The 25748-nt window shown below is 39.0% G+C and overlaps 1 protein-coding gene across 4 annotated transcripts in view; it reads left to right on the top strand.

The window, feature by feature from the left end:
* The window catches only part of ADAMTSL1 (ADAMTS like 1), a 373405-nt gene that overhangs the window by 51190 nt on the left and 296467 nt on the right, over nucleotides 1–25748 (top strand). The gene's annotated exons all lie outside the window — the stretch shown is intronic.

The following is a 25748-nucleotide window of genomic DNA, read 5'->3' as shown; positions in this document are numbered from 1 at the left end:
CTTTACATCTAGGTCCCCTGAGAACAAGTAAGAGGAATGATAAAAGGTAAACCACTTGGATATCATGAAGTAAATATCAGTTAATCAGACTCAGATTTGACAAATTCATTTGTTCAACAAATAATATTCAGTGCCAGCTGTGTGTGAAGCACTGCACTACTGCAAGGATAAATAGCATGTGGTCACTGTCTTAAAACATCTGTGTTACAGTAAGGAAAGTAGAATGAGAAGACAGATGTGCACATAACCACATTCTAGGGCAAAATATGACATGTTGTAAGAAAGGGATGATGTTCTTATGGGTTAAAAGCAGAGAGAAATCTGAAGGGTCTTCAAAAAAGAGGTGATTTGAGAGAGAGCTAAGGAGCTAGGAGGGCTGCGACTGGCCCAGGTTGGGTTGGAGGGGGTGACAGCCAGTCCAGGAGAGGAGACGTGAAGGGCAACTTTGGAGATGGAAACGTGGAAGGTGTGTTCTGGACACTAATTTGAGGGGGATTGTACTTCTCGGTATGGAAGAGAAGAATTGAAAGATATTTTGAGGTTGAACAGATTTGAATGTGAGGCTTTCAAGTTTAGACTAGTCCAGTGCACAATGGAGGCTCATTGGAGGTTGTGGAGTGAATGTATGATATTGCAGAGTTCAACTGGAAGCTTAATTCTGTGGTGATGCGAGGGATGCACTGGAAAGGGAAACATACTGGGAGTAGGAAGTAATGAGGGCTTAATCCAGGAGGAAATAGGTATAAGACAGATCAAAATTAAAGTCTCCTTGCAAGACTTAACAAGCTATTTAAATTAGAGACATTACAGTGATGAGGTGTGAATAAAGGAAGCAGAAACATAGACATATTTAGGATTCTAGTACTTGCTGATCCCTCTGTTAGAGCAGCTTTCTTTGGTATCTACATGAAGAGCATCTTTCTTATTTGGGCCTCAGCTCAAATACCATCTCCTCAAAGAGGTTTCCTTGACCACTTTATCTAATATGATTGTCCCACTGCCCAACCCCATCCCTTACAATAGTCAATCAATCACATTTTACTTTTTTTTTTTTAGTACTTATATCTACCAAAATTTATCCTGTTTGATTACTTACTTGTTTTCTGTTTCCCAACTCTAGAATGTAAACTCCAGGAGGCTAGAAGCCTCATTTACCTTGTCCACTTCTTTATCCCTTTATCCCCAGTGCCTAGAACTGCTGACTTACTTATATTAAGCATACAGTAGGTATTTGTTAAATGCAGAATGAGTACCAGTCCTCTGGAAGAATGGTGAATGTTATTATCAGAAGTACAAACAATGGGGGGGAGGATATAGGTCAGGGGCAGAGTAAATTAGGTAGGTAGACCTAATTATCCACCCCCACCCCCGCCAAAAAGAAACCAAAAACAAAAATAAAAATTTTAAAAAGAAGTACAAACATTGAGAGGAGCTTTAGGAGGGGAAAATAGTAATTTTTATTGAGAGGCACTGTTGAGTTTAACTTACAAGCTGGACTGGTAGGTGTTATATTCAACTAAGCTGTGGGGGTTTGGATCTTTGAAAAAAGAGATCATGGCTCAAGTGATAGAAGCATAAATTAAGAAATACAGAATTTGAAGATCTGATAGCAGTTTTTAGGTAGAGCAAATAGAATGATGAGAGGAGGGACCCTTGGGACTTGGGTGCACGGCTGCATTCAGAAAGAAAAAGGACGTGGTGAAAAAGAAGCCATACGAAGCACCACAAAAGAGGTAGCTGAAGAAGTAAAAGAGAAGTTTTGGAGATGCACTGTATGATAAATGCTGACAAGAGGATGAAGTCTGAAGAAAAGGCCAGTGGGAGAGCATTTTCTCCCATATGTTAGGAATGAAATCAAGATCACAGTGTGTAAAGCATATTAATGAGAAAATGGGTAGAAGCTTTTCACAAGTGTTGACAGAGACACTTCATCATTTGTAGAGTTACAGAAGGGTGGGAAGGCTGTTTTTGTTTGTTTGGTTTGGTTGGTTGGTTGGTTGGTTTAGAGATCCCTAGGAGATGAGTTGATCTGGAAGGAGAGGTTGATGAAATGTGCAGATAAGGGTAGACTGGATGCCACACATCCCAAAGCAGACACTAGGTGACAAGAGAAGGAATCATGAGCAGAGAAAAGGACATACTTTCTATTCTTAAATAACAGAAACGAACAAACTGAGAAAGATGGGGTGGGGATATGAGAAAGCTTTCGAAGAAGAGAAAAGTTGAGGCTGCCTGTGATGGACAGGCTCACACTTCTCTGTGGAGAAGTTTTCTCAGTCCTCTTCTGCTGTAGTGAAGGAGGGAAGTCAGACCTGGGAAAGTCAGCATGAAGGCCTGGCACAGCCACTGGGGAAATTGAGTGGAAGCCAGCAAAGCAAAAGAAAAGAATTGTTGGCAGCACAGAGGGCTCCACTGAGGCTAGAGAGTGTGTTCTTATAGAGAACATGGTCAGGAAGGTGTTAGGACGTAAGTCTGGCATGCACTGAAGCAGGCACTGAGATGCACTGAAGCAGGCATAGGGAAAATGGACAATGGAGGTGACCCATGGCCAGAATACAGATGAGATGGGAAAGATGAAAATGAATGAACAGGGTATGTATTTTAAATGTCTGACCAGGGGGAGCATAAGGAACTCTTATGCTCAAAGAATGCTTGATAATTGGGAGTGGAAGTAATTGTTCAGTAGAAAATTTTGCCTAGTCTGTTTCTCCCTTTCCATTTAGAACACTGCGTACCACATAACACATCCATGTCCTTATCTTCTTCACCACACATGCACCCTTCACTCAACTGTCACTTGATAAAAAAGATCAAATAGCTGTAGTAGTTTTTTTTTCCTTAATTAAAAAAAAAATGGTTTTGACCAAGTTTGTTTTAGTAATAGTATGAAACAAAAATTTTGATGTAAATACACTTCAGCTTATTGGGTTTTTTTTTTAATTATCCCTTTTATTGTGGTGATATATATTATGATTTTTAAAATGATGTTATTAAAGAATCTCCTTAACTTTTATTCCTTTTCTTTCTATCTTTTAGAATAGTAGAAAGGGTTCAGATTATCCTAAGTAGATGAATGCCTAAAGCATAAAGTAGATGTCTGTCTACTCTTTCCTTAAAGCTCTTCAGAAACAGCCCACAAGTTCCTTGCTATCATGAGCATTTTCATAGACAGATGCTGGCTAGGACTGACCTAACATTACTTAAAACCCATAGCACGAGTCAAACTCTTTTCAGCTTGTAGAATCACACTGACACTGAATTTTTTACAAGAACCTAGAGTCTTCCAGTATTTTGATGCTTTTTTCCCCCCGGCTTTTGGCCATGACAGAAGCAACATTGCCAAAAAAACAAATGAAAATTTCACAAGAAAGAATCTTGTCATAATTTTTGAAACTAAAAAGTTCAGAACAATTCAATTAAATATTCCCCTTTCAGATACTTGTTTTGGAAAAACCTGAGGGCCTCTTGTTAGCTTAGCCTCCAGGTCACTCCTTAATCCCTGGACAATTTCCTAGGGCTCTTCTGAACCACTTTTCCGCAAAGATTCACCCTCTATTTCTAGTCTTTGAACTTGCTACACATAATTGTTCTTTGGGTTCTGAAAACATCTCCTCAGATTCCCAATTTCTCTGGCTGGACTGAAACATCAGCTCATACACTTTTGGGTTATATTGTTAATCATTCTATAAACAGAATGTATCAGTATAAGAAAGTTAAATTTCCCCTGTTTGTATGATTCTGAGTCATGGTACATTCTTAGATCATTTCCAGCTGGTCCAAGTAGACTGTTCTCATTCCTAAGGATGTAGTTCATCCAGCCTTTCCCATTGGACAGTCTCTGCTCTTTTCTGGGAAAGTGGCAAGGCTTTCTCTCTCTGTCTCTGAAAGGAAAGGCTGAGGGCACTACAGGGGGAACAGCAGCTGTGAACTAACAGAGCAATGAAGTGGGTTCTTGGGTCTCAAACCTTCCCTGGGCCCCTCACAAAACTATCTTTATGTACCATCTTCCTGTTTTTTCAAATGAAGCCTCAAATCTTAACCCCTTGATCTTAATGAGGCATTTTTAATGGACTTCTGAATCTTTTAGAGGAATACCATGTTTCTAATAAACTGTTTCCTTGTCACTGTCCTTCATCTTCACTAGAGCTAGGATTTAGTTGACAGAGGTCACAGCTAGCAACCTAATAAGCCAAGGTGCCTGCAGTAGCTGGCGAAGCTCTTAAGTTCTTTGTGGAGACTGTATTACATCACTGCAACACTTTACTGTTCTTCAAAAAATAAGTTCTCAAGATTACTGCTGGGAAACCACATTTCTGTATCTCTTCTAGAATTCTCAGGGAGCAATCAGAAGTGAGGGGGAGGTGGGTGGGCAGGGATTTCTGCCTTTTGAGGGATGGTTGAAACAACTAAAAGTGTTTATAGCACACAAAGACAAAATATCGTTCATTCGTTCCAAAAATTGTTGAGCACAGAATCTTTCACAGTACTGAGGTACATTAGTGAATAGGACCAAGACCTAGTTCTCCTGAAGCTTTCATTCTAATGGAGGAAACCAGATTACACAGGAGCAGACAGACAAGTTATTTAAAGGGAAAAATAACAGGTACTGATCAGTGTTCTGCAGAGAATTAAGTGATTTGTAGCTACTTCCAACTGGAAGATCAGGGAAGTCCCCTTGAGGAATGACATTTGACTGACAGGAGGGAATGAGCTCTGTGGACATCGGAGGAAGAACAAATCAGAGAGGAGGAGGAGCTACTGCCGAGGCTCTGCAGAGTGAAAGAAGACAGTATGTTCAAAGAAAGGATAAAGCCTAGTAGAGTTAGAGAAAGGGGTACAAGGGAAAGAGAGTATTAGAAGATAAAACAAAAGAAAGCCAGAGGTAGACAGGAGCTAGATCATGCAGGATGTCATGGAGTGCTATAGTTTAAGTGCAAAAGGGAACTAATGAGAATTTTAAGGAGTGGAAAATTGAGTTGGATTTAGGATTTTAAAAACTAGGTTTGTCTGCAGGTCACTCTGGAGAGAGATGGAAAAGAAGAGAGTCGAAGCAGAAATGCCAGTTAGCAGGCGATTCCAGTAGTTTCGATGAGCACTGATGGACACTTGGACTGGAGAGGGAATGCTGGGAAGATGCGGGGCATATTTTAAAGGAGGATGTCTTTTTCTAAGCCACTTGGCTTCATCCTCATTTGCTACAATCTGCTTTTCTGGTCTCCAGTACTGTTGCTCTGGAATGTCTTCCAACAAGAGATGTAGCAGTGGCTCTGATGGCCGGAGAACAGAATGATCTTAGGCCAGTTGATCACTTTTGGGGGTCCTCAGTTTCTGCACTTCAACAAGGAGAGGGTTGAACAACATGATCTCAAAGATCCCTTCCAGCTCTAAAATCTGATAACTCTTAAAAAAAATATTATGCCTGGGTTATACTAGATTTGGATCTGAATGTAGACCAGTGAAGATACCTATGTTGGTTTAGTGACTGGCAGTACTGTGGTGAGAGATTCCCAGCTGGCGGTATAGTAGAGTCAGAGCAAAGAGAGCCAGTGAGGACACAGGCAGAGTTCTTGTCTTTGCCTCAGACCTTGATCACCCGTCTTAGCCAGTGATTCTCATCATTGGGGTTGTAAAGCTTCATAGCTTTCATGGTGTCCTTCACATGGATTATTAATGGTCAGTATAAGGCAAACTCCCCTTTGAGCCCTATGTCCATTTTTCTCCTAGGGTCTTTGTACAGAATAAAGTTGTCACATTTGGTGCTTTATGTCAAGAGTCAAATAGTAACTCATGGAAGCAATGAACATTCTGCTACACACTTTTCTTGGCCAGATTTTTTTTTTTTTTCAATTTTCTGGAACAACGTTCAGACCTGTGAAATATCCCTGGAGTCTAGACAGATGCTGTAGTAAATAACAACTTAGGGAGTCAGTCCGTGAGCCTAGGCGCTAGGCCATTTTCCAGCCAAGAGGCACCTCTAAGATAGGAAGGAAGATAACTTTCTCATAATCCAGTCATTATTCAACAGCTGAAGATAAGGCATTGTGCTGTTTTTCAGGGCCATTTATTTGGTCACTTGTTCACTTATTCATTCTTTTGTTTAATTGTTCATTTATTTAACCAATATTTATTAAGCACCCAAATCCTACTCTGTGTTAGGGATGTTAGGAGTTGCTGATATCAATAAAAAGAAGCTATCTGCCCTCGGGAAATTAGGCAGGGTCTTAGTAGGAAAGACAAATACACGTAACTAGCTAATGTGTGACAAACTCTGTGTGTGGAGGTGAGCACACCATGCTAAGAGGTCATGGAAGGACCTCATCTGATTGTCTCACTGCTGTACATCCAGTGTCCAAATTGAAGTGTAGACACCATGCTTCTGAAACTGTGTATAGGGAACACAGCAAGCCCCCAGGGCTGCAGGGGGATATTTTAAATATTCAACAGAAACACGGCAATACTTGATGTCTGATGGGCACTCTGTAAACTCCCAGGTCATGTTGTATTTTTTCCTATGATGTCTGTCTGATCTTTGCAAAGTTGCTTTGGTGAAAAGCAAGTACTTTGGAAAGTCAACATGGGATAGAAATTGAAGGTGACATTTTCCAATCTGATTTTCGACTTTGAGAAGGGGTGCAGTGCCCCACAGGTACATACATCCCTTCGGTGTGAAGATGTGGCTGTTCACAAATGAAGTAAAGTACTATTTCTCTTTCAAGTTATAGGGTTTTTTTGTTTGTTTGTTTGTTTTCAAATGGCCACTGAGTCGTTAGGAAACAAATACCCATTAAGTTGTTTGGACCTAACTACTTAATACATGGAACTGTTGGTGTTCCTTTTGGGCTAGAGATGCCATGAGAAAGATTCCTGAGACATTAAAAGGACTGTGAACAGATGTAGCTTGGCAACGTCTATCACACAGGAGGCAGTTGTTCAACACATGTAGTGAGTGAATGAAAGGCATTCTAAGTAAGGTGACATTTGAGCTGAGCCTTTCAAGATAACGGGCTATAATGAGAAAGTTTATGAAAATAGGAATAGAAATTATTCAAAATTTCTACCTTAACCTACTATGTACCAGACACTTTCTAGGCACTGAGGCATAATAATGGCAGAGAAGGATAAGGCCCCTGTTCTCATGAAGCTTATAGTCTAGTAGGAGAAGGCATGTACTAAATCAGAACATCAGACCTCTCTGGCATTGCTGCAGAATTACAATTCCCCTTCCTTTGGATGAAGTATAGAACAGACTTTTACACTGTCTGGTCCTTAGGCTGGACAGTTAGTTCTCTGTCAGTGACAAAGCTTACCAGTCTTTGTTTCCAGACAAACACTTGGTTGGAATTGCTGTATATACTCAGAAACCTATCCCAAGGGACCAATTAATATTCCCCCATAACAAATCTAGAACAAATGTAGAATGAGACTTAATGACGTATAGGGCTTTGTGGTGTGTGTGTGTTTTCCCTTTTAGCTTTGAGAAGAATCACCGTTGCTGGAACACATTTTCACAAATACCCAAATTTCCGACTTGGGCCACAATTCTTTTTATTTATGCTGAAATTAGATAACAAAAGAAAATAACCTTTAGGAAGTAAGAAATGATCAATGACTTTTTTCCTTTCTCTGAGGACAGAGGCCCTCCCCAACCTATGCTAACTGAGCTTTGGCCATCTTGCAAATGAATTCATCTCTACATGCAAGTACACAACATGCCTTGTGGATAACTGGGGGTTGATTGGGCTTCAAAACACATCATTTCTTTTTCAATAGTTAAACATGGAGCCTTCGGAATGATGGTTGAAATTATTTGCAGCCATTACTCTGGAAAAAAAAAACCCTCCTATTTTATGACTGTTTTATCATTTGTGGCATAAAGAAATAAACTTTTTTTTAATGATTCGCAGATCCCTTTGTTGGGTGGATCTGATGGATATAGATCTCTTGGCCGGGCTTGTTACCAGGCAGCCAGCCAAGACCCGGGGAGGGGGGGGGGGTTCCTCCCCAGCGGGTTAGGCCCTTCTGCTCTGCTTCTCCCCTAGGTCCTCTCCTGACTGCTGTATTTTTCTTTCTTAATGCCTTTTCTGACATGTCTTCATTGGAGTCTCTCTACTTTTCCTTTCCCCTTAATGTGTTCTCGGCATCTTATTCTCCGTCTCAACCTCCGATGCTCTGGGAGTGGCGGGAGGTAAGCACGACCCTGCGGGGAGAACGCGGGCTCAGGGTCTGTGCTCCTCACTCAGTCTGTGTCAGGTGAGCTCCTCAGTGTCTCACCGCCTCGATTCCCTCAGTCATGAAGCAGAAGCGAGAGTCATGGTCACTTGAGAGTCTTCTTCTCCAGGAATCACTGCAGTCATGTCAATACACGGGAGACACTGAACAGCAATGCGTTTTAATTCTTTCTTCCACCTTACCTTTGGCAAAGATAGTTCAGTGATGGTCTTAGAGAAGACAGGGCCTAGTGAAACCGCCCCTTACGGTATCCCAGCAGCACTGAACACTTTCTTCCAGGGCAGCTGAATTCTACCGACAAGGACACTTTCACTCTTGTCCACAACTCAGGGTGATAGGAAGAGCTCCAACTGTAGGGGAGGGTATAAAGGTAAATAGATTGATAGGACACAACTGGCTTCTGTTCCTTGGCATCCTTGGCATACTTAAAAGACCATAGGAGATATTTTTCCCCCTAAGTTGATCATAGTTTTTTCTAAGCCAGCATCATCACATGGAGAATGTTAGAGGGAGGGCTGGCAATACTTGTAAACGGACTTTACAAGTATAAAGTGATAGGAGCTGGCTTTTCTGAACAGAAGAATCACACTCAGAGGTCCAGTTGGTGCTGACTGATAAGAAATCAAAGGGCCTTGTATCAGAGTTGTGTTCTTTGCACTTAGATCGATAGTAGGAAGCACTGGCTTTCCCAAGGCTGTTTGTACGCACCAAAGGCCTGCTGTGTGGTCAGCCCTGAATCTGCTTCTTTCAATATTGTCAGGATCAGCTGCCTTATTGAAACTTTCTGAGGAGAAAGCTCAGCAGGAGCTTTTGGCAAATGTGTGTCTTACTATTAATGGTACAGTACTAGCTTGATAGATTTTTGAAAGAAAGAAAAATCCTTCATCAGTCAGCTGACAAAAGAGGATTCAAGGCTGAAACCATCGTCTTCTGTAGTGTGGAGACTTCCTGTATAGGTAATAGCAGCTCTGAGCCCATTTCCCAGCAAGTTCCGTGACCTTGGCAAACAGCTTTAATCTCTGTGTGCCACAGACTCCTTATGGAAAATGATTGGAACATTGATTGTACACCTCAAAGGGATCCTGACAGAGTCACAGACTTGTAGGATGTTAGAACTGGAAAGAAACTAGTGTATTTGGGGTATCTGTCATGTGCCAGGCATGGTGCTAATAATGATTTTTCATTCCCTAATTCTTTTCATCCTCACAACCACCTTGAAAAGTGAATATTACCCTGATTTTACAGATAAAGAAATTTGTCATTTAAAGAGATGAAATAGTTTATCTAGGTCACAGAGCTAAGAAGGGCGCCGCACGTTTTGAATAATGCTGAAGCCCGTAACATGAGACTGTACTTACGTAGACAATCTAGACTCTTCATTTAGCAAATAACAAAACTGAAATATGAAAAGCTTAAAAGCTCATTTTTACAACATACGCTTCTTTTAAGAAAATAGACATTCAAATAAATTTACTGTAGCAATTATAATTCTCCAAGGCGAGACGTATATGAACTGCTAAGAATTTTTAATGTGTAAAAGGGAAGACAAACCCAAGAATCCTAGTTGAAAGCAGACCAAGTTCCCTCCCCTTTGAGCTCCTCTGCCTGTCAAGAGGATATAAATTTATTGAGTCAATACTCCTTAAAAATCTACTTTCCCAAGTCCTAGTTTCTGAATTGCATAAGATATATGCTGGCCTCTGGTGACCCAGATAGAAGCTTAAAGCGGGAATTTGACAGTAACTTAGAGAGAAATTACTACTGCAGCTCATCCCTTGGCAGAGCGCCCCGTGGAATGAAACCAAACCCGCTGCCGTGCATAGGTTGCTAAACGTGCAAATACTTGTCTTCACTCAGCCTGGTTTCCATGAGACTAGAAATGATAGGCAGCAGCAAATCTTCCAAATAACACCAAGATGGGCTGGAACTCAAGCTGTATAAACTCTTACATGTTTTTTCCCGCTGAGAGACCACTCAGAGACCTTTGTGCCGAGTCCACTGCGCTAGGGTCATTAATTAGTTAACTCGCTTTTGTAGGCTGTTCTGTGTCTAGGAATCTTCTCCATGTTTTACTTTGCATTTTAACCACTCTCCTCCTTTTCAGAGGAAGTTGTGAAATTTTTAAAGGTTATCTTTGAGATTTGGCTGTGTTTTTCTTTATCATCTTACTGTGAGCAGAAGCTCCACATGGTTCTTAGAGGGTATTTCATTCGGTTTCAAATCCAGTTGAGAGTTTTGGGTGAAATCTAGTCATCACTGAAGGAGGGTTAAAGAGGCATTCGTTAGGTTTCATTTCTGTGGAATCTCAGGGTACAAATATGCTTCAGAACTCACTCAACACCGATATCCTATAATGTACCAGCCTCTTTTTCCCAAGCAACCTTTCATTACAAAACCTCCTTTCCTTCCGAAGCTGTAGCTTCAGAATATATCATGACATTTTACAAAGTATAATTTCTAACTTTTTAATTTTTTGTTTTCTTTCTTTAGAATACTACTGGGAATTATTTACTGTAAATTGTTACAGATACTGGAAGTAATTTAGACCAACCTCTCAATCCTTTGTAGGACTATAGTGTGATAATGACTTCCTGGGTGGGTACCTTAACATGACTCCTGGGAGATGAAAGCTAAACAGTCAGGTTTCCAGGTCCATTACCTCTGTTTCACCTGGAAGAGCTCTGCTTTATCTGCTTTATTGATTAGCATCCTGTGTGAGATTCTTTAGGGGGAAAAAACAGTTGTGCTGCAATAACAACAAAAAAGAGTATGAAAATTCCTACTTGATAATATCCCTCCTAAGAGGTCTTTTAGATTCTTCCTGATGATTTCTAGGGGAGAAAATAATCCATCTTACATATTTTTGGTACAATGCTAATTACCAGGAGAATGTTTCTTACAACAAGCTGATGCATACCTTCCTATTACTGTTTAATTCAACAGATAGTTCTTGACTATGTGCAAGGCATTGTGTTAGGAGCAGCTGAAAATAAGAAGACTTACATGAGAGACTGTCTACTCTCAAATGTTTTGAAATTGGAGGCAGGAAGACAAAGGCACAAATCCAGATATTTATAAGCCCATGGAGAGTAAGTTGTGAAAGAAAGGTATATGGAAAGAGCTAAGAGGACTTCTAATCAATCTGTTATTCCCTCTATTTCCAAACAAGCGACAAGGAAAGATAAAGTAGAAAATGATAAAACAGTGACACAGCTAGGGTCAAAGGCAAAATTGCAACGTCCATGGACCACAAATGAAACATAAATACATAAATGCAAGATAGTGAACAGGGCTGACGTCAAAGGCTTTTTGGCTCTATGACTGGAAGGAAGCACAGATTAGCAGCATCTCAACCCCTGTGGGATAACAGGGAGTAAATTTATTTTATACAAGCAGGGGCACCGGAGCCAGGTAGAGAACTCCATGTCAGTAGCTTGGAGGACCTGTCTGTGTGGAGAGAAGCTAAAGACGTTTTTAAAAATATACCTACTGCCTGGGATGAGAGCCTTACCTGAAGCTGTGAGTCCAGAGTGGCTGGTAGACATAGAGGCTCTCGGACATCATGAACTGCAGCTACCAAATGACACTTTAGCTCTGTGCCTAGACTTGGAATTTCCTCATTATGGATTAAAATCCAAAATCCCAGTCTAGTAATATGACTCTGAACTGGGGGCTGTGTGAAAAATGTGGCAATAATCTCAAAACTATTAGCAGAGACAAAGATGGAGAGAAAAAAAAGAAAGTAAAGCTACATCTTTTCATTAAAATAAACCTAGAAATAAAAATTCCAAAGCACGTGAAAGAAACCAGTACCAAGAAAGCCAGCAAAATTAACATTCACTCCAGATAAAAGTGTATGAAACAGTTTGACAAAGATTTTTAAATGGATACAGTCAATGGTCATTATTTGTAGGTTCAGTCCATCCTGGGTTATTCACGGACATGAGCAGAGGGGCCCCAATTTGTTTTTGTTTCTGTTTTTGTTTTTGTTTTGAAATGTAGTTGATTGACAATGTTGTGTTAGTTTCAGGAGTACAGCAAAGTGACTCAGCTTTCTTCAGGTTCTTTTCCGTTACAGGTTGTTACAAGATAATGTAGTTCCCTGTGCTATTCGGTAGGTCCTTGTTGTTTATGTTTTATATATAGTAGTGCATATATGTTAATCCCAAATTCTTAATTTATCACTCTCCCCTCCTTTCCTCTTTCATAACCATAAGTTTGTTTTTCTATGTCTGTGTGTCTGTTTCTGTTTTATAAATAAGTTCATTTGTATCATTTTTTAGATTCCAAATAAAAATGGTATCATATGATATTTGTCTTTCTATGACTAACTTAGTATGATAATCTTTAAGTGCTTCCATGTTGCTGTAAATGGCATTATTTCATTCCTTTTTATGGCAGAGTAGTATTCCATTGTGTATAAATACATACCACATCTTCTTTATCCAGTCATCTGTTGATGGACATTTAGGTTGTTTCCACATCTTGGCTTTTGTAAATAGTGCTGCTGTGAACATTGAGGTGTGTGTATCTTTTCGAAGGACCCAAATTTTTAGTTGCCCAAGGAATGCATTCCCAGCTGAGGTAGAACAGGATGAGACTCTGCCTTTTTGTTTTGGCTCTCAGACTCAAAACAAGTGAACCTTTTACAGTCTATTTAGTGGCAAGTGTTTCACATTTTTGCACTTCCTTTGGGGATTTTACTGCTATTTAAAATGACCCCAGACACAGTAGTGAAGTGCTGTCTAGTATTTTTAAGCATAAGAAGGCTGGGAAGTGCTTCTGGAGGAGAGTGTGTTAGATAAGTTTTATTCAGGCGTGAGTTAGAGTGCTGTTGGCTGTGAGTTCAATGAATTTTAATGAATCAGCAATGTATTTTAAATAGGATATCTGTAAATAGAAACACATAAAGCAAAGCTACATATTGCTCAGCTTTGTCGTGACCAGAAGCCCAAAGGAACTCTATCTCCCCTAGGAGCAATGGTTAACAGATCACTAGTTCAGTGTTTGCATCAACTTTATAGACCATAACTAGCACGAATAATGAGAAATGGCTGTGTGTTTAAAAGAAACACATTTGAAAAGTGGCTAATAAGGATCCAACAAGTGAGGGAGGAAAACCGGGTAGAAGTGAGAATAGATGGACAAAGAAAAAAAACTATTAGAAATTTTGCAATGAAAGAATGTAGTGATTGAAATACAGATTTCAAGAGAGAAGATAAGTCCAGACTTATCACAAAGAGAAAAGTAGTGAATTTGAAGATAACAGTTAGAAATTTATTCAAAATACAGCTCAAAATTCCAGAGAAAGGTGATATGAAAGAGCTGTTAAGAGACACAGTCAGTGAGTAAAAGATTCCAACATGTGTGTGAAAGGAATTTCCAAGGAAGAGAATGGAGGGTATGACATTTAGAATATTCCAGAAAGCAAAAGAGACAAGAGTCCTCAGACTAGAATTGCAGTAAAAGTACTGAACTAGAAAAATAAAAATACACACCCAGACAGATCATAGTCCAACATCAGAAATAGAGTCCATCATTCAAGGGAAGAATATGAAAAGCTATTGGAGAAACAGCAGATTACCTGCAAAGGAATGGAAATTAGATTAATGGCCAAAACTTCTGGTCCCAGGAGTCTAGAAGATAATGAGCTAATATCTTCGAAGTGTTACTGAAAAGTAACTGTCATTGTAGAATTTGATACCTTTCCCTGTTGACCAGGAATCCAGACAAAATCAAAACATGTTCTTAATTGACACATTATAGCTGACTGTACTTCAATAAAAAATAAATTAATTTTTAAAAAAGCATATTCTTATATACACAAAGACTGGAGAGTTCACTACCTGCAGACTTTCAGTAAAATAATTAATACAGGATGTATTTCAGAAAGAAAAAGGTGGACCCTAAAACAGGTGGGCATATAGGAAAACACTGATGAGCCCAAAGAGGTGTATCTATGTCTGCATGCATGTTACATTACTGCCCTGCCTTAATGTTCCTGGTTCTCTTTTTCTAATGAGAGGAGTGGACTTTTCTAAGCCATTGATTGGGCATAACCATAGAAGTAGCTTTGGCCACTGAAATGTGAGTTGAAGTGATACACATTACCTTCAGAATGAAATGATTAAGGGTCAGTTTGCAGGTCTCCATACTCTGCCTTCCCCTGTAGTACTGACCAAGGAGACTGTGTTCTGAAACCCTCCTTCTCCAAGGGTGGTTTAGGGACTGCACCATCAGCATTCGCTGGGCTCCTGTGAGAACTGGAGAAGCAGGTTCCATCTCAGACCTGAAGAATCAGAATCTTCACTTTAACAAGATCCCCAGATGAAGGATCTGTACAGCAAAGCTTGAGAAATACCATCCTATCAGATAGTACATCCTCTCTCATCTTGGGTACCTTAGTTACTCTATAGGTAAAGCTGCTCCAGAGAGTCAGAGATTGCATGAGTAGAAATAAGTCTTTGTGCTGATTGGGAAGTTTGGAGATTGTTTGCATTTTCAGAATCAGCTAACCTGTCCTGACAGCTATAGTCAGTGTGGTAGGCAGAATTGTCTCCCAAAGATACCCATGCCCTAATCCCCGAAATTTGTGAATATGTATTATGTTACATATCAAAAAGGAATTTGCCAGTGTAATTAAGGTTATAGACCTTAAGACAGGAAAAGTAGCCTGGGTTATCTAGGTGGGCCTACTGTAATCATGTGAAGCCTTAAATGCAGAGCTCTTTTCTGTAACTGGAGGCAATAAAAGATTTGGCAAAAGAAGTCATAGAAAGCCCAAGCACAAAAAGGATTTCATGTGTATTACTGGCCCTGAGATTGAGGTGATACCCAAGGACCAGAGAGAGGCCTCCAGGAGCATGATGGCCTCCAACTAACAGCCAGCAAGGAAAGAGGGCCCCTGTCCTACAACCCCATACAACTGAAGTTGGCCAACAACCCACTTGAACTTGAAAGTGATTCATCTCCAGAAAGGAACTTAGCCCTTCCAACACCTTGATTTTGCCCTTGTCAGAGAAGGTCTAAGCCAAGGATCCAATTGAGCCACACTGTACCTGGACTTCTGTCTCACAGAATTGTGAGACAATCAATTTGTGTTTTAGGCATCTTAAGTTTATGGTAATTTGTTAAGGCAGCAGTAGAAAACCAATATTGCTTCTATTTCGTGTTTGTGTATTAATAGCATTTCATTGTTTAGCATGCATTAGAATCTTTTTTTGTATTTGGAAAATGATAGAAACACAAAGTTAGATTTATAGAAAATTTAAGTTGAGATGTTTATTTTAAAAAATGAAGTATCCATTAAAAGAGTAGAAATGTCATCTGTAGTCTCCAAACTAGCAGAAGAAATACTAGAAAATACAGAGGAACTTACCATTTTAGTATAAGTTAGAGGGAAAAAAAGAATCAAAGAAAAAGGACAGTAAACAAAAAATGCAAAACAACCTAGTGCTTGTTCAGACTTTACAAGATAATGCCAAAGTTTGCTATAGTGATTGCTTCAACTCACACCCCCACTAGGATTATACACGTTTTTGTTCCATATCCTTGCCAATGCTTGATATTATATGACTTTTTAATTTGTGTCTAATCTTATGGGTGTACTTCTTGGAATATACCCAACTTGGTCATATATATATTTTTACATAGCATCTGGTTTTGGTTTGCTAGTATTTTGTTTAGGACTTTTGCATCTATGTTTATGAGTAATTTTCTTTCTTCATACAAACCATATCTGGTTTTGATAGAATGAACTGGGAAATGTTCTCTCCTTTTCTAATCTTTGAAAAGGATTATTTTAGAATGCAGTTGTGTGTTCATTGCATGTTTAGTAAACTTTGCTTGTAAAATCCGGAGCGAGGTTTTTGTCTTTGTGGGAAGATTTTTAATTACCAATTGGATTTCTTTAAAGGCATACAAAATATAGCATAGGGGGCAAGAGAATGAACTGTGGAGCCAAACTATTTAGGTTCACTGTCAACTTTGACCAATTAGCTATGTAAAAGTCATTTAACCTCACTGTGCCTCAGTTTACTGATCTGTAAAATGGGACACATTTTTGTTGGTGTGAGGATGAAAGGAGTTGATATATATAAACAAGGTAGGACAGTGCCTGATAAATAATCAATTCTATGTACAGATTTACTTTTATTCTGTTTCTTGTTGAACAGCTCTTTTTTTTTCTCTTGAATAGTTTTTTTCTAGGACTTTTCAAATTTATTGGTTTAAAGTTAGTCATACTTTTTTTTCTGTTACTATCTTTTTAACTGACTATCTGTAGCTGTCTTCCCTTTTGTATCACTCATAGTGTGTGTTTGGAATTTCTTTTTTCTTGATTGTATCATTTTATAAAGTTTGTTGGAAGTTTATCTATTCTTTTAGTCTTTTCAATTAACCACCCTTTGGCTTTGTTGAGTCTATGGTCTTGTATCTTCTGTTTCATTGGTATTTGTGTTACTTTCTTTCATCGACTATCTTTAGACTTACTGTACTTTTTCTGATTCCTTAGATTTGATGCTTAGTATGTTAAATTTCAGCCTGTCTTGTTTTCACATGAAAACATTCAACAAAGTACTCCTCTGGTTACTTTCCATAGTGTGACAAGAAGAATTTTCATTATCATTCAAGTTCTAAGTAATTTTAAATTTCCAGTATGGTCCCTTCAAGTCATAAGTTATTTACAAGCCTGTTTATGAATGTGTAAATATATGGCAGTTTAAAAATTATCTTTATTATTATCTAACAATGGCATTGTGATTTTTTTTTAAATCATCTTTTCATTCTATTTCTTTGAAGTTTCTTGAGCTTGCTTTATGACCTAATACCCATGTGTTCTTGGAGAGAACATGTATTCCCTGATCTGGGGGTGTAAGCTTCTATTTATATCAAGTATTCTCAATGTGTTTTTCAAATCTCCTACATTTTCAGTCATTTTTTTAACCTGCTTGAGAGAAGGATTTTAAAAATATTACACTTTGTTGTTTAATTTGCCAGTTTCACCTTGTGGTTTGTTTGGAATTATTCGAACCTGTCTTATTATGTAGATACACATTTTAAAATAGTTTTATCTTCCTGGGGAGTTTAACCTTTATTCATAATATAGTGACCATCTCTATCAGTAGCAATGGTTTTTGTTTTAAATCTGTTTTTATCTGATATTAATATAGCCAATCCACCTTCATTTGGTTAGATTTGTCTCATACATCTTTTCTGTTCTTTTACTTTCAACCTTTCTCTACCTTTAAGTTTATGAGTAGCCAGTGTAAACATATTTTTTAATTCCAACCTGATGATTTTTGCTTTCTTTGTTCTATTTGCATTTGTTATGATTACCAATAATATGGATTTATTTCTACCATCTTGTGCTTTCTATTTGTCATTTTTTTAGTGTTTTCTTTTTCCTTTCATGCCTTCTTTGAACTATTGAGACACTTTTTCTTTAGCTTCTCCCTTTGCTGCTATTAAAGTCATACATCAATTTCTATTCTTTCAGTGGATATTCTAAATGTTAATGTGTGCACTTAAAGACTAAGGTTAGGTAGCATGTATATATGCCTATCAAAAAATTCAAATCTTTTAGAAATTTTAACACTGACTATTCTCCTTCAGACTTACGAGCTTTTGTTGTGTTTTAGCTCTATTTTTATTAACCCCACAGATTTGATATTTTATATAATCCATGCTTTATACAGTCATCTCATCTTTATTGTCTCCGTAGATTACTTTGCATAGTCATTGTTTATTTAGATATGCTTTAAAATATTCCATTGTCTTTGATCTATATTTTTTCTTAAATCATAGATGTCTTTAAAGTTCATTTTTTCTTCTGTTTGGAGTATATCCTTTAGAAGTTCTTTTAGTGAGGGCTCAGTGAAAATAAGTGCTCTTTGTTGTTTTTTGTTTGTTTATATAAAATATCTGTACTTACTTCTCTTAAAATGTAGACATGCTGTGAAAATGATTCTAGGTTGGCAGTTGTCTTTGCTCAACACATTGAAGATAACTATCCACTGACTTCTAATTTCCGTTTTTTGTATTGAGAAGTCAGTTGTCATTCTAATTCTTCCTTCGTCTTTTCTTTCTTTCTTCTTTTATGATTGTATCTTTATCATTGGTATTCTGCAGTGAGCTACGATCTGTGATCTGTGGAGGAACAGATCATTGTTTATCCTGTTAGATTTTCAGTTGACTTCTGACCTTGGGGATTTGTGTTTTTAATTATTTCCAGAAATACTCAGGAAATTATTTTCTCTATTTAGTCCGTATTTTTTATTTTGCTGTTCATATTTTCTATATCTTTGTCTCTCGGTCCACAATTTTATAGTTTCTTCAGCTCTTTTCTTCCATTCAGCAATTCATCTCCCCTGCTGTGTCTAATACACTTTTTCTTCCACCTGTCAAATTTCTCGTGTCACTTATATTTTTCACCTAGGTTCTATTTGCTTCTTTTTAAAATATAACAGATTCTGCTTTCTTTGCTTATATTTCCACCATTCTTTTTAAAAATTTTCTTAAGCACTTTATACTTTCTTATTTTGTATTCTGTGTCTGATAATTTCACTATGTGAACTTTTTGTAGGTTTGATTTTCTTGTTTTTGCCATCTCATGCTACCTTGTTTTCTCATATGTTTTGTGATATTTCTGTGTATTTCCACAGTTTTTGGAATTTAAGAGAGAATTCCTCGTAGCCTGGATTTACTTGTGTACTTTCTGGGAGAATTTATGTTTGTTTTTGAGGGAGGTGATGTTGAGATGGGGTAGTGATCAGTAATAATCAAGACCATTTTAAACTAAATTTTCCACATTGTGCAAATTGTGTCCTAAACTCTCATGAGTCCTGTTGTTAGGAATCCTGAAAGAGACTACTGTCTCCATCCTTAACCCATAGCCAAGCTGAGACAGGCAAGTTTCCTTATTATTTCCCTTTGTGAAGCTGAGTAGGTTTTGTTTTATTGGTGTAATCCCATTTTATTTCTTAAATAAACTTTATTTTATAGCAGCTTTGGATTCACAGCAAAATCAAGCAGAGAGCACAGATCTCTGATATTCCCCCTGCTCACCACATGTATAGCCTGCCCCACTGTCAACACCCTCCACCAGAGTGGTACATTATTGCAATCAGTGAACCTGCACTGACACATCATTATCACTGAAGTCCATAGTTTACATCGCGGCTCACTCTTGGTGTTGTACATTCTATGGGTTTGGACAAATGTGTAATTACAGGTATCCACTATTGCAGTTTTATACAGAATATGATTGTTCCACTGCCCTAAAAATCCTCTGTGCTCTACTTATTCATCACTCCCCCTCCCTACCCAGAAACCACTAAACTTTTAACTGTCTCCATTTTCTGGCCTTTTCCAGAAGCTAAGTGGTTTTTTTTTTTTTTTTTTTCTTTCTCTAGTTTACTCTTTCTCTAAGGGTTTTCCTTAGAGTCTTGGCATCATGAGGGGATTTTGATCCTTTTCCACAACTTGCAGTCTATACACTTTATCCCTTGTTTCCTGCTCTTATAGGCTACTAAAATAGAAAGCTCTAAACCACCAGAACCCAGCAGATCCCTTTTGGACATCTATCAATTTCCTCTGTGAATTTATACTTTATCATTGGTTTTGTCTCTAAGGAAACTTTCTTGCCAGTTTAGCTGTGCATTTAGCATGTTTTTAAATGTTATTTTTACTTAAATGTAGTATTTTTAGGTGTTCTGTAGCAGGAAGCTTCCTCAAAGTATCTTGTTCTACATATTGTTGCATATGGAAGCCCCTTAACTCAACCCTTCACAGATACTTACTTATCATCAAGTTTGTACCAGGCTGATACTAGGCCTGTGGTAAACCAAGAATACGATACAGCATGTTAAGTCCAAGGGTGAAGGAATGTACAGGATGCTATGGTATCTCAGAGGGAGCTGCCAGAGGAGGACAGCAGGAAGTGATACTTAAGCTTTAAGGAGTCAGCCAGGTGGATACAGGGAGGCCATACTGGATAATTTCAGCTGAAGGAGCAAAGCACTGAGAGAACGGCAGATGTTCTAATGTGAATTGTGGGCTGGACGGGGAGAAGTGGGGAGATCTGAGGCTATAGAACAGGCAAAGCTAGGCCAGCTCCCTGCAGAAACCTGCTGAGGTATTTGTTGCGTTGTCACACCATACAGAACAAGAAGAGCAGACTGAGCCAGTTGCAATACTGAGGGCACTCAGGGAGAGAAACAGTTTCAGCAGCCCTTTTCCTTCACTCCTTTTCAGATTTAGCCTTGCCTTAAAGAGAGACAAGATAAGAAAGGTCCAAAACTTACCCTCCAATTTTGAATTGTCTGCCACTCTGTCCATAATTCTGTCATTAGGATAAAAGCTTAATTCATGGTCTCAACACTTATCTTCCCCCTTTACATTGTTCGCATCGTGAAGGCAGAGAGTATATCTGACTTTTCACTCTAGCCTAGTGCTGAGTTAAAGTTTCTGTGTTTTGCAAACACGTGCAATTAACAGCTGTTGGGAGTGATAAAGCAGAAAGCGTTGTTATTCACCCAAACCTTACTGTAGATAAGTTTGGTCCATTTGCTTTCCCCTTCCTCTTCCTGAATCGAGTACAGCCCTCTGAAGGAAATGTAAGTTTTATAGGAAGAAGAGAGGAAACTCAGCTTTGGAGCCAAGTGCTCTTGAGGACGAGGCTGGAGCTTAGAGGCCATTGTGCTTAAAGTTTCAGAGGACAACCTGAAAACCCTGGGTTTCAGGGCTCAGCAACTATATGTCTCTAATTCTTTTTTGATTTCTTAAAATACGTCCATAGTCCAAGATCAACAAACTGAGAAGCATGAGCACATATGAACAAAGCGGAGTGTTGTCATCTATTCAACTTATAACCCAGGAAATTTGGCACATGATGTCATTTGATTAGACTCATATGTTAAGACATTCATTTAAGTCTCTTTAATTAAAATTTAAGCAACCAAATAAAGTAGTTCTAGAGGCAGGAAGGCTACAGTAAAGGCAAAATTCGGTGAACCAGGCACTGTCTCTGGGTCCTCTAAAGTTCCCTAGAGTGTGCAGCTCTCCCCTTCGTGGTGCTGGGAGTAAGAGTAATACCTGACGTGTATCGAGGGCTTACTGTGCCAGTGCAGATGTAAACGTTTTAGTGGTAGTATCTCATTTATGTCCCTTTTGCCCATAGAGCCACCATATGGCAGTGCCCGCCACTTTTAGGCCAGGGTGAATATGGAGACCCTGTGGAGGGGTAGAATTTTTCTTTTGTTTAGGAGCTGGCACCTTTCACTGTGTTCTTATAGTGGTGCCCAGCAGTCTGATTTATGGCTGCAAATTTGGAAGCTGGTAAGAAAAGCATTAAAGGAGCACTGACGGACCCATCCTCTTGCGCAGGAAGAACGGGAGGTCTGGGATGTAGAAAGAGGAGGCAGAGGTAGGATTAGTGACAGAATGAAGGTCCTCGACTCCTAGGAAAGACAGAAGGAGGAGATTTAGACAGGGAACTGGAGATATATAGCAAACAGTGTAGGTTCCGCTTGACCACAGTAAAAGGAAGGGTGGATGCCTTCTCTGGCTATGTAAGGGAAGCTTTTACTCCCCTACAGAAGAGCTACGGGGAAGGGGGGCCTCCCTTCCTCCCAACTCTGCTGCCTGACACCACTGAGGAAGAAACTCCCAGCCCTGCTTCTTTTACTTTTGGCTTTGTTCCAATCCCATGGCTTTCAGATTTTCTAAGATAATCCCACTTTCAGTGATTTTCTTGGTGTTACCGTATCTATCCTCAGTCTGACATTTGATCTGGACACTATGGCCACCATACCCATTATGAAGCTTCCAGGAACCTGAGGAGACTTCTTTTAAAGGATCCATTTATATAGTAAACCATGAACTCGAGTGTCTGGAAAAGGAATTCTGATCTAGAAGTCGGAAAGAGGTGAGGGAAGGGAGAAAGAGAATCATTAAACTCTTGATTGTTTTATGCATGGTGATCCCACTTCCTTTCCCTCATTCCAAAGTCTGTAAGGAAAGACACAGCTGATCTTCCCTGGTACCATGGACAAGTCTAAGGACATCTGGTTTCCTCTCTTTGGAGAATGTGACACGAGAGAACATCCTGTCTGTTTCCAGGTTGACTTGTACTTATGGTCAGGGTTAGAATCTACCATCCAAAGAGGAATCCAGCTTGAAGGAGGCCCTATTGCATTCCATTGACTGGAGAATAAATGTCTTTCTCCTTCACCCATGAACCTGGAACCTTCTCCCAGTTGGAAAGTGGCTCCACTCTGAGTATAAACTTGAGTGAACGGACTGGATAATAATTCAAATAGCAGCCTGATGTCAGCTTTGCAGGAACTAACTCAGGGGAACCTTAAGTTGTGTGCTATAAAAAACTTACCGAAAGAGTGCCCAGAGGTATTTCAAGTACTCAAGTACAAAAAAGTATTTCAAGAGATGTTCATGGTACTGTATTACATGCCTCCCAAAAGTAGTATTGATTAGACACACTACCAGGAAAACAGACAGCTGTTAGGACTCAGTGACAGCTGAAAAGAAGTTAAGCCTGCAGGCAACATTAGGCAGTTTCTTACAGACTGAGAGGGAGGGAGAGGATGCTAGGGTTCTCTGAATTGTCTAACATGGTACTAAGTTTCCCCCACTATCTGAAAGCAGAGCATTCCTATGAAAACTTTTCTAAGTTGAAATGGCTTAAAGTGAAGAAGCAATGACCTTAGGACACATCTTGCTAACAGATGCACAGAATAAATCGAGATAAAGCATGGATGCTCACAGATTCCGTTCAAAGTTATGGTGTCTTGATCCTGCAATGCTGAGGGTTATTCCCGGGGCAAGGAGCTTGGTAGAGCCACTTTTCCCTGCTGGGGGTAGATGGCTGGGCTCGCTGCAAAATAAATGCTGAACACAATTTTTGCTTTTCACCTTTTTTCATAAAAGCAAGAATCCTCTTCGAATTTCTTTCGGTTAGTGAAAACAGGAATGAATGTAAGGCCTTTCGTAAAAGCAAAGTGGTATAAAGCAAATTTCGGAAAAGCTGGGGATGCCTGTATTTATCTTTGACTTGTTCTGGACAGTGTCTTTTTCCATTTTTCTCTAAATGACTAGCATAAGCACCACGTGTTCCAGAAGACAGCTTCTGTCTCAGTATTTGCTCCTCTGTAATATATCAAGCTTTATTATCTTTCCCACTTATACATAGAAAAGTAGTGAGCTTGTTATGCAGCAGGCCCCAGCAGTAGTAACAAGTTAAGTACTTACATGCTGGAATGTGTCCCTTGTACTAGTCTTTCCTTGAACTTGACTCTCCACCACAAGTATTTTGGTAAATGCAATCCAAAAGCAAACAAACAAAAAACTGCAGAATTGTGTGCTTATAAAATGAAAACATATGTTGTGGTCCAAAAAGGATTACAAATTATCACTTCAAATATGCTACTTTGGGTGGGGGTGGGGTGGGGAGAACATTTATTTTAGACAATAAAAAAGTAAAAAGTCAGAAATGCTGATTTAAGAAAAGATACTGCTAAATTGGAGCTCATTCAAAGAAAAGAGCTAAAAATAATAAAAAGCCCTCAAGGGCTAAATATTTTCAAAAATTGAGAAAATTCAAGAGTATAACATGACAACAACCAAGTCCTACAAATACATCTAGGGAACTGGATTCCAAAAGTCTGCATTGTTTTGTCGACTGAAATAAATGCACAGCCTAAAAGTTGAGAGTTTCGTTTTGTTTGGCGGGAGGACTTGAGCCAGGATGACAGCCTCTCAGATCGCTCTGAGGGACTGCTCCAAAGAGGCAGGGGAGGAGCTAGGATCCATAGGAGCTTTACAACAAAGATCAGGTAGTTGGAACAATAAAAGATTACTTGTTGTCTAAAGAAAACCAGGCATCTCAAGTTAAAGAATTTAGTGCTTTTCTATGTATGGGAGGAAGTAAACATTTGGGCTCATTGAATTCATTCCTCTGACAAGCACCTAGCTATCTAGGGCCAGTATCCTGTCCTTTCTTATTCTGAATCCGCTCAGAGTGCACCATTGTGAGTGGCTGCAGAAGCTGGGCTGCAGGCTTGTCTTCACTGGGGGGTTGTGGCAGCCGCTGATGACTTGATGGCTTCAGCATTCTTTGTTTACTGATACGGTTTGCAGTATTTTTCATTCACAGTTTGAAGGAGAAAAAAGGAATGCACTGAATTAAAAAGCTACCCGAAGGAGGAGGGGAACAGCTTTTAGAACTAAGTGTTTTAAATGTTTTTATACGGATCAGCTCTCAAGTGCCTGGAGACACTAAAAACTGGCCAGGCAGAGCATTTGTTTTCAGATAACAAGCTCTAATCGAGTAAGTAGGGTGAGGCTAATGATTTATTATATCATACATTTTGAGTCTCTTATGTCTGGACCTGGGCAGACCCATTGGAATGGTTTAGAGCTGTTTAATAGACCTGTAACCCGCATTCACTTAGTAGGCACAGAGTGGGGCACACCCAAAACTTGAATAAACTCAAGTGTTCCATATTATTTTACAGGATCACAAATCTGTAAAGATGTTATTTTATTGGGCATAGACCTGGTCCATAGCAAGGCATTAAAATGGTTAAGGATTAATTTTCATAGGCACTTACGTCCCTTAAGTATGTTATTTTCCAAAAGTATTGATTTAGAAGGAAAATAAAGAAAATCTGCAAATCTTTCATACCAGGGAAAAAGAGAACAAAACAAAGGGCTCTTAAATATATCTTGTATAGTCTCCCAAGAAAGTCTTTGGCATCTTCAAAAAGGAGAAAGAATGAGCCAAGAATGGCCTTTACCTACTGTGGCACCATCCTCCAAAGTCGACCCCAGTTTCTATTCTTCGTACTCCGAGTGATGTTTGAGATTTAAATATTACACTCTTGAAATATAATAGAGTTGTCTCCATACAGACTGTCTAGACAGGGCAGGGACTACGTCTGTTTAATTTCATTTTACATAGCAGCTAGCAGTCTTGCACAAATAAATGCTTTTGATGATGACGTTGATGTTAGTATAAGCAGGTGGCCAGAATTTGGGGATAAAGCTTGATACCTTAACATCAGTGCTTTACTGTGCCTGCATATAACACTGAGTGTTATATAAAATTTACAAATGTCTGGCTATTTATGGAATAATAAATTATTTCAGCACATTTAACGTTTCTTACTATCACCCTGTTAAAGTTGTTTACATAGAGGAGAAAATGTCAATCTGGACGATTCAGAAAGTAGGCAGGAATCCCTACTCAGTTTTCCTTGTGTCGGAAATGAAAAGTATTTGTGTAAATCTGTATTTTAAGAAAAGAGGGAAAAAGTAGATATTTCATCAAGATTTTCTAAGATTTCTTGATTAAAAAACTGTCAAGATTTAGATTTTCTGTATGATTTTAATAAAACAGAATTGGAGTTTCTACAATGAAAACATGACTTCTGTTTCACTTATTCTATGTATTAGTCATCCACCCCCCTCCCCACACACACCAAAAAAAATGAGTACTGGTATAT

The sequence above is a fragment of the Camelus dromedarius genome, chromosome 10 (genome assembly GCF_036321535.1).
Source record: "Camelus dromedarius isolate mCamDro1 chromosome 10, mCamDro1.pat, whole genome shotgun sequence".
In the NCBI taxonomy this organism is placed as follows: Eukaryota; Metazoa; Chordata; class Mammalia; order Artiodactyla; family Camelidae; genus Camelus; species Camelus dromedarius.
The sequence above is the reverse complement of the archived record's forward strand: the minus strand, read 5'-3'. Positions and strand labels throughout refer to the sequence as shown.